At 41.3% G+C, this 18,297-nt stretch overlaps 1 protein-coding gene across 9 annotated transcripts in view; it reads right to left on the bottom strand.

Annotated features, from left to right (window-relative positions):
* The window catches only part of PRRC2C (proline rich coiled-coil 2C), a 75,266-nt gene extending 57,672 nt beyond the window's left edge, over positions 1-17,594 (bottom strand). For all 9 annotated transcript variants that reach the window (XM_068417024.1, XM_068417027.1, XM_068417026.1 and 6 more), the window contains exon 1: positions 17,511-17,594. The gene's annotated coding sequence lies outside the window, so the exon portion shown is untranslated. The remainder of the gene's footprint in view (positions 1-17,510) is intronic.
* Positions 17,595-18,297: the final 703 nt, after the last annotated feature.

The following is an 18,297-nucleotide window of genomic DNA, read 5'->3' as shown; positions in this document are numbered from 1 at the left end:
CCGACAAGACTAAGAAAGGAAGATGGCAAATAACCTTGGGATGGTCCAGTAGGATTTGGGCCAGATGCTATTCTATTACAATCCATGCAGACCGTTGCAAACTGGACAGTCTTCAGCTTCATACAGGGCCACATACATGGCTAAGAAAAATATTCTCCCTTCTCCCAGGAAGAAAGCATCTCCTAGATTTTTTTGCCAAATTAGTCAGCATTTGGCTGTTTCAACAGCATGTGTTACACCAACAGCCATTCCTCATGTCATCCAAAACCACGAAACACAGGATGGAAGGAGGCTGAACTCATCTCACCAAGTGGACCATGTAACCAGATCACAGACCTCAGATATGGCTGCTAGGCCATCTCTTATCTATCCAAAAAACTACACACTGATGCTGCAAGCTTTCACTGGAAGCCACAGCTCACTACTCATACATTATTACAGGCACAGGGAAGAAAAAAAGAGTCAGATCTACAAATTCAGACAAGCTTATCTTTACAGCTATCAGTCAAGCAGATTTCAAGCAACCATTCACCGTTCACTGGCTGCACCAATACTTATTTGCAATTCAACAACATGTCAAGCTTTACCATTATTATTATTCATGGCCACGCAATCACTTTCAGCTAGTCTGGAGACCTGAATCCAGACAGACTAGTTTATCAAGCTGGAGTCTAAATCAGACATTAGGCCCTGCATCAGCCTCTTCTTCTATGAGGAAACTCAGTTTATCATAAGGTCTTCAGCAAAATGTCTGTGAAAGAACCTGGCAGATTATTTCCCTTCAATTCTCCTGTTACTCTCTGCTGCTGGACTTGGATTTATGATAAAGAGTCCACCACATCCATCCTGGAGCATCCCTCAGAGGAGTAGGTATTGGGCAGATAATTACCAGGAGTGCATGGGTGGCAAACAAGCTTTCAGGTGTGCATATAATCTTATCAAGTAATACGCTATAATTACTTGATATTTAGCTATGCTCGCACGCACATTCAAGTGAGAATACATACACAGTTTTAATTTTCAGCCCAAGACTCATCTCAGCCCCAGATTTTGTAAACAATTCGCTTCACTATGGTGAATAATCTAGGGGGGGCCGGGAGGGGGGAGAAAAAAGATGACGACTCACGTCGTTTATTTCCCCCTCAATTCACAAAAGCAGTGAAGCCCTAACAGATGCAGGCAGAGCAGAAGGCAGTCTGTGGATGGTTTAAGATAACATTGAGTTTTTGTCATACTTTCCGAAGTCTGTACCTCTGGTAGAGATCAAACATGGAAAATCTTAATCATTACTCTCTTCTACACAGAGTAAGACAGGATTTGTACTTGGACAAATCTTAACTGTAACAACTGTTCTTTCTAGAACATTTGATAGCTTAAAGAACAGGAGGCAGTGACCATGTTCCCCAAGAATACTTTCTTATGTCAAATTTACAAAAATTGATCTGCTCATTACAGCTGAGCTCTATACCTTTTAGAGTATTAAAATTCGTACTGTTTGACAAGTTTTTGCAAAGTTACACTACAAAGAAAAAGAAACAGAGTATTCTGAATTTATTAAAATTGCATATTCCTCAGTAATCTGACTTGCAGAAAATAAATTAAACACTGCAAACAGTGCTTTTAAATTAGGCCATTCAATACATTCATATTTAACTAAGTTTAGACCTGATACTGGTTGCCAAATAAGATATACTTGCAAAATTAGACTTTAAGACCAGGTACTCAAGCCAGGGATGACAAATCCTTCCTTTGAAGAGCCCATCTGGTCCTCTACAAACATACCTGCCAGGTCACACATTAAACAAGCACCCAGTGCCATCTAACAACAGTTATAAAGATATGATTGCATGGTTTCCAGCCCTATGAAATAAAGTTTCGAGCTGTATACAGCTCCAAGACCTTTGCCTTTTCACTCAAACTGTACTTGTATATGCTACATTCCTATACAGAGGCATTGGAATAATCCCCCCCTCCTCACCATCTAGAAGGTATTTTAACATAGGACATGTTTAATTTGTTCATACAATAGGTTGGCAAGTACTAGACTCACCAAGTGATTCCCAGTTTGCTCTAATATTTGTGTCTTTTGTTATTATCAGTAAGGTAGCTGTTGGTCTGAACTCTATTACTCAAATCCTTAAAAGCAAAGTGCTGTTGTCCACTAGGTTTAGACTCACTGTCATATGAGTAAGAACATGAGACAGCTGTATACCTCTGTACAGTAGCAACACATAAAAGATGTCAGAACTACTTACCAAAATTAAATAAGTACTATGATAGCAAACAGGAGGACAGACAACAGTACAAGCAATAATAGCAACTGGCAGGGTTCACTGCACTATTAAGAAATTTAAGCAAGTCAGCGGTTCATTTTGAATGACTACAGTTACTATTACGCATAATTAGAGAAGGCACAATGCTGCCAGAATTCTAGAGCAAAGATTACCTTTCAGCTGCTCTGTAATGTCATTGAAGAAGTTAACTGACCTTCAACTGTGGCCTGAAGATTTTAAGGTTAAAATTATTACTGTAATTTCAGTACCAGACTATTTTTTCAGACTGCAACTGGTTGGCTTATTTAGATCCTGCAATGAACTCAGAAGCATGTGTACACAAGTAAGGAGTGCCACAAATTCTAGATATCCTGGTCTCTGTTAAGGAATATTTACTTGTACCCTCTTAGATACTTACAGTCCATAGAAGAACAAACAGAATGCAGTATATTCTAGACTGCAGAATCATATTTTAAAAATAATAATAATAAAAAACCCAGCAAACAAAACACCCACACATACTACACAGACCTTTTCCAGTAAGTTCCTAGCTCTCCTGATAATTTCAGAATTCTCCAAAATGACTTTAAAATTTGATTATACTAGTTCATACATCTGTAAACTTTGCATAGTGTTCCGTTACAACCAACTGCAGACTAGAAAAGATCTTACCTCCACTTCAGAAAAAAGTTCTCACGTGATCAAATCGGAAGAAAGTATTAGATATTTTGAGGTCACTTTTGAGGACTGGAGTGGTAAGAAGTTTAAAACATCTAACAACTTAACTCGGCAATTCTTGTCTGGTTTCCTTCCTTCTCTCCCACCATGTCCATTTCAGTATTTTGTAGTTTTATTATACACAGGAAAAAAGTTTTACATACATAAAAAAACAGAAAAGCATTTCATGTAAGCTATGATAGTTTGTTGTCTTGGTGAACAAGTACAAACAGGCAGGGAAAGGGGAAGAGAGTTCTGTAAAGGTTCAGGTAGAAACTTAGCTTCTTTATCCAGTTTTTGGTGGGGGCAGATCAACTCTTACTACTGGCATGTGAAATAACTGTATTCTCTATGTTATGGCCTTCCAATTAATGCTTCTGTGAGTGTTTGAGGCACAGCATACACCATTCCTCACCTTTGGAAGGAAAGATTACTACTATTCCCCGTATTTTTCAGATATCCAAGCTGATCTAAGCACAGACAACTTCATGACAAACTCTCTAGATCTGTATTTTATATACTGTATTTTTAAACCTCTAGACAGAAGTCTTTATCTTTTTACACAGTGTAACATGTCAAGAGACTTCTTTAGCAATATTACAGTTACCTTTTATGCAGTCCTATCTTCTTAAATCCCACACCCCACACTCATTTAACCTACAAGCACACAATCAGTTAGGATAGGTAACCTGCACATTAGCTTCCCAGGACTTTGAAGTCTTAAAAACAAAAGTAAATACTAGAATAATTCCCACATTCCCTATTCAACATAGCTAGGACACCTATTCTCTGCCACCTCCACTCCAAGAGCTATATTTTGGCTAAATTTGGAAAAGGGTGAGCTGGAATGCCTTAAGGCAAAGCACACCATTCAAGACTCAAACCTGCTGAAGATTTCCTATGACCTTCAACTCTCAGTGCCTCAAGTGCCCATCTGTGAAGTGGGAAACATCATAAAAAACACTACATGAAAGTTTATTCATAACTGGGACACGTTAGCACCTCTCTCGAAACAGAAAACAAGAAACAAATCCAGAAAGACTTTTCATACCCTATTTTAAGCACACTAAAGAAAGTGGTTAAGGGGCAAAAAACATCACAGACAAATTTGTCTTTTATATCCAGCCATAACTCCACTTTTCTTAGAACAGTTTTGTTTCTGGCACACTGAAGAATGTGGTTCTGGTAAGTTTTGGAACTAAATAATACAACTGAAAAAATGAAGCTTTTTTGCCAAATGCTCCATTGATGTTAGAGGCAGATGATCCCAAATTCAGTGTTATTAATTTCAAAAGAGAATTCTCAATTCCTCAGCAAGCCTTGTGCTCAAAACCCAATGACATGGCATTAAAAAAATTCAGCTAGAAAGGAAAGGTTTCATTTCAACTGTAAATCGGACATATTTAGATTCCAGAACTTCACGGAAGAAGTTGCCTCCTAACTGTAAAACCTAAACAAACTCCAGCTAGATAGTAAATGCTGGAAAAAAACAAACCTGTGTGATCTTCAGAAGAGAGACTAATTTACACCATTTACAGAAAAATGAAGTCAATTTAAAACACAGAAGCATAGGATACTGGATTCAATGTACCTGGAACCCAAAAAAGCCTTCTTTGTGCTTTATTTGTACCCCATTATCAAGGAACCCTGTTATTTTAAATGAACACTCAAAAATATTGTGTAATTATTGAATACATGGTTTTGTGCAGAGAAGGCTGCACACAAATAAATGGAATTACAATTAAACATACTGCCTTCACTTCTCTGACACGGATATGTTTATAAACAATACATATTAACAATCTCTTACTGATGATCTTATATTTACAACTTTCTAGTGCTCGAAGCATCATTCTGGGACTGAAGTTTTCAGGCCCCATTTTTATCTAAAAAACCCCATGTTTTGGCCATTTATCCCACCATTAAGAATTCTAAATAGCTTCAGCACTAGTCAGCTTAATATGATGTGAAAACAAGCCTCAAAAACCTCCAGTAACACTGAAGTAGCAAAAGGCTCTGTCAAATCAAAGTAATAAAAAAGCCTCTAAGGTCAGGATTTCCCTCCCCTCCCCAGAGCAATTTGCAGCAGCGTTCGTTGTCAAGTAGGTTGTTGCTAAGCAGGCTGAAAATTGCAGTAGAGATTTTGGGGACTTTTGAGCTTCTATTTCACGTACCTCAGACACGGCTCTATGACCTAAAAGCATAGAAGCTCTCCCGATATTCAAAGAGTTCTGGGTAGATAACACTACAACTCTTTCTTGAACAAGATCTATACTAAGGTTTATTTCTGTAAAAAGCCAGGCTAATACACATTTCCATCCCCATTTTTCTTCCCCATCTCTAGATTTTGGGCTCACTAGTTTTCAGCAGAGCTTGAAAGAGGGTACACAATGCCAAGACTGCACTGATTCTATAAATTCTGTGAAAGCTGGTGGTCAAATAGGAAAAGAAAACCCTTTTAATCACCACCTCTTCTGCACCCATCATCTCAGAGGAAAAACTGTAGCGCAGGCTGATCCCTGAGGCACTAGACAATTTATAGAGGAGTATTGTTAATGGCCACCAAATGGAAAATCAAAATGAGTTTTGCTCCTTAGAACCAAAGCACTCTGTCATGAGACAAAAGCTGTAGCAAAGCAGGCCTTGCTAGTTCTATCATTCTTCAAATTACTCCCCATTAAAGCCTAAGAAAATCTTTCCAAAACACTACCAAAACTAGACATGTCAGGTGGAAAACAGATCATGACAGAAGAAAGTCATTTTAGGACATTATCCCATAGATGCATCTTATAAAAATTCAGTCTGTGGATGCCAGAAATGAGCACCCACAAATACTTCTCTATCAGTTTTGAGAGACACCTAACAACAGCCTAAATAGAGCTACTATGCTAAGCATTGAAAAACAACCAAAATTAGCCACCCACAAAAAGAATACACGAAACTAACTTTACCACAAAGCATATGTTAGTTTAAACTAGTAATCTGTAAAGCAAATCCTTTGCTGCCTTAGAAAGGCTGGGAGGCAGTTTGTTGAATTGTCTTCTGTGAGAAATAACAAGTCACCTAGAATATGGCCTTCCAACCAGACAACCAGCAACAAACCACAGACATCTCAGGGAACTTTTATTAGGAGTCTCTCAAGCCTAACATGGCACTAATAGCAGTGACTGACACTTTTAAAATAAACTCTTAGGATACATCCTGCAGCAGAAGAATATTAGCACGGACTAAAATAATATGTCAGTTCTAGTAATTTTTTTTCCAGTGCATTCTTGAGAATAAAAGGAAAAATGAGTTAAGAGCAGCTGGCTGGAGTAAAAAAAGCACAGACAAAAGGACAGCAAACATGCAAACCTCAAATTTGTCTCTATCCACAGATTTGAATACATATTTAACTATATGTGCATGAATATTTCACCTAACAGGCACAGAAATCATATTCCTTTGCAACACCCCTGCCAAAAGAAGCTTGATCCGTAGGATCAATCATGATGTCTTTTTAAATGTGCCCATATAGCAAGGGATCAAAAATCCACAAGACAGGACAAACTCACACTGGCCATAAAACTGCCAAAAATGCAGTAAATATTTTCATGTGTCACAGCTGCTTTCTTTTAGCTAGGATGATTTCTGATACCTGTACTATTTATGAAAACAACTCCTGAAGTGACCTCAGGTAAAAGAGAGGTTATGGCCCCCTCCCCTCACAGGCAGAATGATGCCAGTAGAGCTAGTTAAGAACTCTGGGAAAAGAAAGGGCAGTTTTCATTTTCTTTAGTTTGAGGATAATTTATCTGCATGTTTATATTCAGAGTATCACATAAAGCTGTTCAGTATTTTGACAAATACTATCTAAATATTATCTACAGGAATACTGTTACCTGGAGATTCAATGCTTTCAATGTTTACGCGTGTTTCTTTCTTCCATGTTTTACACCAGTGGCCCGGTTTTGGTCCCCAGTTTCTACTGGATAAGAGCAGCTGTTCATCAACACAGCTCCTACACTTACTTTTGCCTTTTACAAGGAAGGAAGGAGACAATGTAAAGAGGCACTCGAACCTAAACGCAACTATTCTTCTCAACAAAATGCTGGAATTAGTAAGGACCTCCCGAAAATTTTATTCAGTTCTCAGCTACTGTATATGCAGAAGATGTAATGCCTCTGTCTACTTTAGCTTTATAATTACACTTGTAAGTACTCTCCCAGCTGTAGGTCCTTCCACATTTGAGATACAAACCCAGTTTTATCTCAACAGGAGACTTAAATCCAAAATATACAAAGCACTAACAATGAACCGTTTAAAATAAATAAGACTGGCTACAGAAGGCATGTTACAAATTATCAAAGAACAAAAAGCTATGTTTCTGAGATGTACAAAGATAGCAGGTTTTACAGGTTGTAAAGGTACTAAAAGATGACAAAACAATGACTACCTTTTTTTTTTTAAACACTTTTTTTGTTGTAAAGTATAAGTTAAAATTTACAAACACGTACTCAAGCAAAGCAAATTCTCCTGAAACTAAGAGTAAGGTTCTCTCCAAAGCCCTGCACAGAATTCTTTTGGCTGCGATAACATCCAATGCAGGTCTTTAAATCCTCATCATGTCAGGCAGAATAAAGATAGTAAAAAAATGCCTCAAATAAGAAAATACTTATTTTCTAAGGAAAAAAGCTGGAAGGATAATGCACTGGCACCACCTCTCTCACTGGAAGAGGTTAATGAACTGAAATTAAATTTCAGTTTAAATTTCAGACTAAAGCCATGTCCTTTGAATCTATTTAGGTATCTATCTCCTGCTACAGTCAACCAAAACGAAGTTCCCACACAGCACAATTTGAGCTGAAGTTCGCACCCTATGACTCAAATTAGCACATGGGTAGTTTCACTGTTACCATTCAGACACTCACCATGAGCCAGCAACATATTTAAGTTCTACTTTGTAGCCAGTAAGACAGAAACAGGCTCAAGAGGTAGCACTGAGGCTTCCTAGACAGCAAACAAAATCTGTAAGGCAGCAGCACATCACCGCAGAAAAGGAGACTTGAGAAAGCAACAGCTGCTCCCAAGGAACAGGCAGTGAATGAGGTCTGGAGTGCAGACACCTCCTAACCAGCAGCAGATGAACAGGGGACTTAATGGGAGCTCAGGATCAACCAATAACCAACTCCTGCCCTTCTTCCCACCAAGGAAAAACATTTTTTCAGACTACTGCTCTTATGCCTTTACATTAAGGTTTTCAGCCTTTCTAGTAAATTTACATCCTCCGCAAAGGGAGGACAATAGCTTTGCATTTTAAAGATAAGTTTACAATTAAAATAGAAATCAATTTTTAAAAGTATCAAAGTCAAGGACCAAACAAGGTCACATTAAGAAACTCCCCTCAATGTATTTTGTATCTTTAAACCAAATACAGATGATAACCTTAAAGCTCCAAAGCTCCCCTATCTTTCTTGTCACATTAAACACTATTCCTAGAATTTCCAAAGGAAATGGTAGTAGTATGTAATTATTTGAATTACCAGAAATTAGATAACAAAAAAGGGTACAAGTATCACCAGAGTTTTAACAAAAAAGCCTCTACTCTTGCCCACAGCTTCCTAGTCCTGAACATCACTAGACTTACCACTGCACCTCCATGTTCCACCACTCACAAAGCCTCACATATGGTCCCCCTGAACACCTAACGTACAGTTGAGTAAATTCAAGAGGAACTATACAGCTTACACTAAATTAAATACACAAGCTCTCCACAAACCATTCTGCTTAGAATATTTACATCACAATTCTGAACTGAAAATCCAACATCTGCTATCTCAAACAGCAGGACCTTTAGGCACACAATACTCCCACAGAAATCTTCTCCCATATTTAACTCTAGCATTCAAGTACCTTCAAGAAGTGAAATATGCAATATCCAGACTCAGCCTTCAGTCTCTCATCTTCCGTGCAGCCAAAAAAAAATTATGACTGGTTTAAAAGGTCTATACAGAAGTGATTTTAATTTGGCTTCCAAGTTTACAAAACTTACTTTGGTCATTTTTTCAAACTTCTCTGCAATATGAGGGATAGATCTTTAGGCTAATACACTGATGGAATCTGCATACAACCAAATAATAAAGAGAATAGCCTTAAAGGTTGAAGTTGTACACCACAGTTGCATGTGTCACAGACACCATGAAACTATGAGAATCGGAAACCCCGTATGTGTCACAAGACCGAATGCACATTGGCTTCAGCATTTACCTCTACTGGAATGGACCAGAATGATCTTGGTATAAACACACCAACCTCAACACTGATCCAGCGTATCTTACTTCTGTCCTTACATTCACGGTTTTGAAAGGTTGCATTCATCCCAGATAGCTTCCCACTGATCACTGAAGTAAACACGGACTCATGCTTAAAAAGATAGTTCTCTGCATGTCCGCTGGCAAACTCACAGAGTAATCACCAAGAGGCTCATGGAATGAGGTTACAGTTCTTTTTAGAGCAATCCCCAGCTTAGGTTGAAGCACAACAAAGCAGAAATGCAAAGAAAATCTTGTTTCTCACTGATACATGAATAGAAAGCTTCCAGAGCCTGAAAAGACTATAATCTATATTACATGAGAAGAGCACAGTTACTAGACTAAAATGTTATCAGTGGGGTATAGTGACCACAAAAATATACTACAGCGTTCATTGGTATGACAAGTGTCTAGCTCATTTACTCATTTGTTCTACATAAACCAGACTAGTGGAAAGAAACTTAATACCACCACAGCTCAAGTAAAAATGACAAAGATTAATAACTACGAATAACTGTAGTGTATTACAAGCATTCCTTCAAGTACGAGCACATTTTCAAGTTACCAAGGTACATTTAAACAGCTTCTTTGCCAGAAAGGCTTTTTCAAGATATTCCAGTAAAGAGATTGACAGTGCGTGCCACACGTAGGTCAGAACTAGAACACCATAAAGCTAACGCACTAACACAATACAGCTATTCTTGCTATGTTCTGATAATCCTCAAACATGAATTAGAATAATTTAATGTTTTGCAAGATTACTGAATACATTTCAACTAAAAAGGTATTCACTTCTGAAAATGTAAGATCCAAAACTTCTTTGCAGCTCAGTTTAAGGCAGGCTGTTTTATTCTGTCTTAGCCTGACAATTTCTTTACAAGTCTTTATTTCTTTGTCACTAAGCATTAGAGTAAATTCTTTGCAAGACAGATTTTTGATTTTCCAGTTTCATGCAGTTGGTTAAGAAACTATCTAAAACTGTAAATTTTTAATTGTGGCAGGAGTTTCAAAGTGCTGGAAGGAAGCCAGGACCGGGGAGGGGGGGAAGAAAGAACAGTTTCTATACAATTAAAGAAAGCATCATAATGAGATGCATTCTCATTACTTCTGGGAACAGAACAATGTAAGTGTTTTCACTCAATTAGCTTTTCAACTTGCAGATGCCAAATGAGATTTTTATTTTCAAGATTTGCAAAAGCATTTATTAAAGAAATTTCCATTATTTAGACGGATGAGGAAACTTCAAAGCTCTCAAAACCGAATAGCTGCCTATTTGAGAAAAAGATAAGGGAATAAATTAAGGCAAATTCTTGCAGGAACAAGCCATGCACCTGCTATCAGAGTACAGTATTCAAATAGTAGGTTGGTAGGCAGTGCTATTCTCTGAATATAGAAAACTAATGCGACCCATCTTACCTATCGGAATTCTTTTTTAACTGAAAGTTAGAACTACTCACTAGACTTTTTACAAACTAATTTAGGTCAGTTTATCCTGACCACAGCTGCTCTCTGTAAAGGCATCTGTTAAAGTCGTGTAAAGATCACAAACAGCCCCTTAAAAAAATTACAGAAGCACTTAGCATGCTGTCACAAGCACCACTTTGTTTCTTGCTGAACTGCATCACGCCATTCGGCGGAAGCCTGGAAAGGCAAAAATACTAGTGAACCCATTGTCCCCACACAGAGAGAGAGAGCGATATGAGGAGTCTCCTCCTTAGTGGCATCCTGAATAGGGGTTGCTCTGTCAGGCTGAGAACAGGGGAGCAAACGGGAAGTCCACAGCAGGGCTGTAAAAGAAGCCACACAACTGGTGACGTACAGACGTTCCCATGTCCGTTCAAATGAGAGTGCTGAAAATATTCAAATGGTCGGCACCTCTCTGCACTTGCTGTATTTAGATTTAATTGTACGGAAAGAATCATCAGAACTGTTGATGATGGTGGGTTTGAGGATCCATTTGCCAGAATAAATGAAACAGAATTGCTTGCACCCTACAGCAAAAAAAGGTACGAGCAAGAAGTCTCTGCAGATTACTGGATTTTCTCTTATTTCTGAACATACAGAGTACCAGTGAGCTGCGGCTCCCTTCCGGCTGCACTTCAGCAGATCTGATTCCAGACGCAGGCTGAACAGGGCTCAGGATCTGTTCCTCTGCAGGTGGCTGTCTGGGATAAGCTACCAGAAACAGCTGAGCTGAACAAGAATTGACTCCTTAAGTTGGTCACAGTGTTTGGTGCAAAACACTTCCTTTTAGGAAGCTGATGAAAGCTGGTCAATAGGTGCATGAAAATAGACCAGATTCCTGACAGATGAGCAGAAGTTGCAGCCATTTAAAATTACCCATCTCTCCACTGTTTCATTTTTCCCTTTCGTTTTAATACTCTTACTGCAAAAGCCCTTGCACGTTATTACAAACTCTGAAACAATGCCATTTAAACTGGTGGCATATTTGCAACCCTCCCAACCCACCCCATGTTGAACTGGACACTGGAAGACAGCAGGACAGATTAAGAGACAAACGTAAAGCCATTCTGTGCTGTGAATAACTCAAAGAATCTTTTTCAGGATTTCCATTTCCTGCTCCTTTACCACAATTTTCAAGCCCCACTGTAATAATTAACATTTTTCGACAGAGGAAGTGACACTTAGTTTCAGCGTTCTTCCCAAGGAACCACAATTCACTTGGAGCAGTGGATTTCTCTCCATGTCATACCTTTCTGAACCTTTAAAGCATCCCCGACTGCAGCTAAGTGGAAGAGTTTTTATACAAAACTTGTTTTTCCAAAGCATCTGTTCACAGATCAGTCCTTATAACACAAACAGTTACATCTAAGGTTTTTGACTTCAGAAATCAGTTATATGTTGCTTTGAAATAATGTTCAGGCAAGCTCTTTTGTTCATGAGCTCTTTCATAATATTTTGGAAGTGCATAAGAACCACTCTAATTCCTCTTTAGAACAAATGTGCCAAAATGAATTCCCTCTTCTCTATTTTTTCCAACTTTTTTCTGTTCACCTTCTGAAGATGCTTTTCTTATTGAAGGGTCCAGCCCAAACATGGAACTACACTCATCAACAGTAGGAATCTACAGAATGAACAATTTTACACTGAGTTCTGTACAATCTTAGCACGATGAAAAAAAAGTTCAAAAGTTACTCTAATCGGTTATGTAATGACTCAAGTTACTTGTCACCACCTTCCAAACTTCCTACCTTGCTCAATACGTAAATTCTGTGTTGCCTCCTACCATATTCCTAAACTGATTCATGTACATCAAAAATAATAATAATTTCTCTTCTGTATTAAGAGATATTACAGCATATTTGTTTTCAATGCTTTTAAGATACTTCCACTGTGATAGTGAGAGCCAGGATTGCAAATGTACCAGTTTATAGTACACCATTAACAGCATCAATAAAAACACTTCACTCCCATGCATACAAAGGTGGTAGAATTTGCTCCTTGGTCTGGTCCAGCTTGGAAAGAGCTCATAGCTGCTCACAAACAGTCTCTTCTACCTGCTGCCTGTTGTCCTCCGGAACTCTGGTTACATGGTTTTTCCCTGTGACTTGCTAGTTTCTCGGAACGGAGACCATCTCCTTCTTCACTGAAAGAATGCTCAGTATCTAAGAGACACAGCTGTGAAAATCACACTGACAACAGTTCTGGACAACACTGGTTAATTGCACTAAGGGTCAACTTCAGCCCTCTGCTTTAGACTGGATTCAATCATGTTTTGTTGAAAAAAACAACAGAAAAAAAGATGAGGAGCTAAATTAGAAAAGCCTTATCAGTATACCCAGCTTTATGTATCTGCCTTTCAGCATTACAGAACCCATTTTCCATGGAAGTTAACTTGCATCTGCCAAACGGCTACAGATGAAGTTGAACATCTTCAGTTGCTCTCGGTTCTCTGTTTACTTTGCTTATTAAGAAAAAATCCCACATGTCCCTTGATAATCTGCTTTCAAGATGCAGTAGGTAAATAACTAAGGCTCAATATATTACCAAAATATTTAAGAAACTTTTCTTTATCCAAAGCTAAGAGCATACTACAAAGCTCTGTCCATGCTCATAGCTTGATTTGTCGCATGACAAACACCTCCCTAACCAAGGTGACTTCAGCAAATTAACCAAGTAGCTATGTCACAAGCCAAAGGCAAGTTTTTCCTATTAAAATGCATCTTTCCTACAGACTATTTACACACACTGGTAAGAGAAAAGGTTATTGTTTCTCCTTACTAGAATGCTTCTGCTGTGCACCTATATATACACCTAGATACACTTGTACAGGAAGCATCGACTGTCCTAAACACTATTACAAAACAAGCTCTGAAAATGCAATAATTTTTTGAAAAATCAACGCATCAATGTATTGATCTAAAGACAGTGAGGTCCTTCAGTGAAATATACGGTGACTTTGAAATAGAAGAATTATATTAAGTCCTAAAGCATATAAAGTCTAAAATTTGGAGAAAATCATTGGCTTCTCAAACAAAATGAAGATGTTCCTGCACTTCCACCTTAGTTGAAGATTCATATCAGTTAAATAATTTCTTTTGCCGAGAATAACTCAAACTATTACTCCTCCAAATACAATTTAAGTTTACAATCGTAATTTTAAAGTATAAGTTAAAATTTACCAACACTACAATCTAGGAATATTAAGATCACATGCTTACAAAATATTAATTTTAAAACAAGCTGTGGCTGTTTACATGATTTAATGAGGACAGCCTGAAAAGGTTTGCTTTTCTAAGCAGAGCAAGTTTGACTTGCTAGCTTAAGCAAGTGGTGTGGCAAAAAACGGGCAACCTAGCCATTGCTGGTTTTACTATGAAAACTCATTTAGTACCTCTGAGCATGATGAGCTACCTCTTATATCCCAACTAACTAAAAATTGAGTAAAGCTGCCATTTCACTTAGGAAGTCAGCTGTACATTGATTTATAGACATATTTAATAGACCCCTCTTCTCTCAGTCACTACGCGCTGTGTGACGCCACAGTTTTTCAGGCACTACTTGTGCATTTGATGTACCTGAATATAAAGCACAGCAATTCCCGTCTCTGGTGTTGTAAGCCCCTGAAAGCGTAGCCCACGTTATTTTCAAATACATAGAACTTAAAATTTATCACCATCACACTTTGGATTGAAGCAATATAATGTTGATTCTGCACTATAATTTTACTGTTAATCAAGGCAGTGTCAGATACATAAAAACATGAACAATACGAACGATACACAGCTTCTCCCTTTAATATGTGTTTGCAATCTGTAACAGACGAGTTCGTTAGCATTTAGTTAGAATGTTATGTAATGGCTGAGGTATTTGCAATAAAAACAGTCTATTTCTGTTAGCCTGTTCTTCATAGACATAAAAGCTGTCTTCATCTGATTTTTATTAGGACTTCATCTTCCTCTGCTCTTTATGCATTTTTTAAGACTTCTGTCCACTCCGTTCTCATTTCACCAACAGGCACACAGTATTATTTCCTCCCATCACCTCACACAAATCTCAGCTTTCATTTTTACACCTGCTTTCACACATGAGAAGTTTCTATGGGGTTTTGTGAAACCCAGACCAGAAAAAAAATGAGGGCATGAAGCTAGGCAAAGAAAAAATTTGCTACAGAAGATGAACAACTGGTTCTACCAGTAAAACACAACTGGCAGTCCCGTCATTACAAGCCCAACATCCACCCAGAACGAGTGGAAAGGTGGTGCATTTTCAGGGCGGAGTTTTTTTTTTCCTCTTCAAACCCTCCATTACTGTATATGGCCTTTGAAGATGTCCCACTCTTCCCTCAACAAAAGGAAGAGGAATACTTTTTCTCCGCTCACATCTCCAATATGCTACACAAGGATTTATTCCTCTGCAAGAGCACGCTATGCACGGGTTTAATCCTCCTGCAAGGGCTACCTTTTTCTTTCTATCTCCACATCTAAGCCTCTTATCCATGCCACCCTTATATGGTATTTAGACTACATTTCCCACCCTCTCTCCACTTTCACATCACTCCCAGTAGCTGGCCTGGATAATATTCTGGAATAAAGGGCTTGCACTTTCAGTAACCCAGGACACCTGGCTGAAGTCAACCCCATACAACATGCCCACTGCTTTGACTTACATTCCTTCTCTTTATTGACATACAGCATTCATTCAGACAAAATCTACACCAGAGCTCCCTTCTGAGCTGCATCATCTTTCCCTCGCTCGTTGTGGCCCGTTTCACTTTCCCTAGTAGACCTCAGGATGTGGGGAAACAGGACCTACAGAAGATGATTACCATAAATCTGTACCATTGAACATGGACTCCAGCAACCAAGGTAAAGCTGTAGACTGATGTAACTATTTTTACAGGTTGCTCTACAAAAAGCTAGGGTTCCTGTTATGAAGTCTAAATGAGAGTAATGAAATTATAAATTGCTGCTAAACTGCAAAGAGACAAAATATTTTTATTAGCAGAACTCACAGAAATTATTCTGTATTGATTTACACATATTTTACAAGCTACTATTTACCAAAGCAATACTTTATGCAGGAAACACAGATATACTAAAACAGAGTTCTAGGTGACAGAGACACACACAGAGGCCATAATCCCAGTCTCCACACACAAGCACTGGCCTATGCCAGTTCTCACATCAGTTTAAACAGCCACCTCTTAAGCACACACCTCCAGCCAAAGCGGTCATACTCCTCACTCACCGAGTACAATATTCTGAGGGAAAAATTGCCTTTTCATTGAACATTCACCAAGTTCAAAGAACTCCCAAAACTTCAAGGCTCCTTAGTCCCAAGGAGGCTGTAACAGAGTTGCACTAAAACACCCCAAAATTAACTTTGAAGAAAAATTCTCTAGACTATGTAATTCACATAAAACTGACACCCGTTCAGCTCCTGGCAGTCAATATTAAACGGTAATCCTTTTGTTTCTCGCTGATGGACAAATGAGATCATGTCCTGTTTCCTCCCCCCTTCAAAAGCAGTTTCTTGTCTGAGCAGAGCTCTTAACACCAGACAACGGGTAGGCCTGATGCCTCACTGCACAAGGAACAAAGCTATTAAAAATTAGAGCCCTGTTCCTTCAGTCAGAAACTATGTTAATTTCTAGTAACCTACCCATCTGATCCCAGTAATCAAAGAGCAATAAGGAAAAACGGTCCTTCCTTAGTGATAGAGTTCAAGACCTTTCACAAAGGAGCAAGCTTACAAAACACGTGTGAGACACAAAAAAGAAAAAAATAGAAAAACCAAAATGTTCCATTCAACGCCCAGCACCATGCTCTCACGCCTGCTCCCCTTCCCCATAAAAGGGCCTGAACCAGGAACTATCTGGGCCATCTTTAGCCCCAAAATTTTCAATCCCTGCATCCCTAGGTGATGGCTCCCATTATGCCTACTGCAGACTGGCTGCCTGAATTTTAGCCGTGTCATCTAACCATGCTCACACAATCCTTTAAGTGCTATCAATAAGAACACCTCGAGTGTGCTCACCCCACCCCTACAAATCTTGTCCCCAGAAGGAGAAGCAATACCTTCCTGAACGGTGCTTCCCTCAGTCCTACCTCAAATAACGCAGGAACAGCCTTTTACTGTACACCTCAAGAACTGTGGATGAATATTTCACAATTAGAAAACCAAAGCGCCGTGCCCTGCGTGTGCCTCCAGCATCCCCTAAGAAAAGGCTCCCCACCCGCTGGAGGAGGAATCACAGCCACAAAGTGAGCGCAAACGCACCAAGGGACGGCACGTTTCCCGAGTAACCTCCCCCGAGAGACCTGGAGCCGTAAAAAAAGGAGGAGGAAGGAGGACAACAGAATGGATGGTGGGAGAAGAAAGCAGCACACCCGCAAGGGCAGCCCCCTCCCGCCGCCCCCGGGCGAGGCCCGGCGCTGTGCCCGGCGCGGGGTGCGGCCGGCCCCAGGCGGCGGTGCGGTGCGGTGCGGCGCGGCCCAGCGGCGCGGGGCAGCCCGGCCTACCCGCCCGCCGCGGGCCCAGCGCCGCGCCGCCTCTCTGCGCCCGGCCGCGGCGAGCAGCGGGGCACCGGCCCCCGGGGGCACCCCCTTCCCCGCCGACCGCGGGCCCGCCGCCTCCACCGCCAGGCCGGGCGGAAGCCGCCCCCGCCCGGGGCCATGCGGCGCAGGCCGCTCGCCCGCTCCTCCCGGCGCCGGTCCGCGCCGCAGGCCCACGCCGAGCTGCGGAAGGCGGAGGCGCCGCCGCTTACCTGGCGCGCAGCGCGGCGGGCCGGCGCTCCGGCCTCCGCGGGGGCTCCCGGACTCGGCGATGCCGCTGCCGTTCCCGGCGCCGCGACGCCACGCCACGCCGCGCCTCAGCCGCGTCCACACAGGGGCCAAGATGGCGGGCGGCCAAGCCGGCGCCAACGACGTCTGACCTCACCGCGCCGCGCCGCGCGCGCACGCGCCGGCCCCGCCCTCGCGCCGCAGCCGCCCACGTGACCACGCCGTGCCGCAGTCGGGCGGGCGCGCTCGCTCCGGGCGCGCCCCCTGGCGGCGCGGGGTGCCGGGCGGGGCCGTCCCCCACCGCTCCGGTCCCCGGTCCCCGGTCCCCGGTGCCACGCGCGGGGACCGGCAGCTCCCAGAGCCCCCGCCGCCCGGGGAGGGGGGCGGCACGGCTGGGGACACGCTCTCCCGGAGGGAAGTGACTGCAGCCCGGTAAGCGGGCAGCGCCCGTCCGCTGGGTTTGCAGCAAAACCCCCCCGGAAGGCACCCGGGGGTGCGTGGGGAGGCTCTGCCTTCCCCCCGTGGGCCCCAGGGTTCCTTCCCCGCCTGAGGCTGCTCGGGCAGCGGCCCTGCGTTGGTCACTGCGTGTATATTGGTGGGCGTTCCCCTCTGCACCGACGCCGAGGTACCGGGTCCACTTGACTCCCCCCCCCCCGCCATCAATAATAAACCATTAATAAAACCATCGGAGAAGACCAAATCCGTGAGGTTTATTTCTGGCTCCCTACTTCATGTCCCAAAAGTTACAAGAAAAATACAAAGATCTCTACA

This window comes from Nyctibius grandis, chromosome 21, assembly GCF_013368605.1.
Source record: "Nyctibius grandis isolate bNycGra1 chromosome 21, bNycGra1.pri, whole genome shotgun sequence".
NCBI classification, from domain to species: domain Eukaryota; kingdom Metazoa; phylum Chordata; class Aves; order Nyctibiiformes; family Nyctibiidae; genus Nyctibius; species Nyctibius grandis.
The sequence above is the reverse complement of the archived record's forward strand: the minus strand, read 5'-3'. Positions and strand labels throughout refer to the sequence as shown.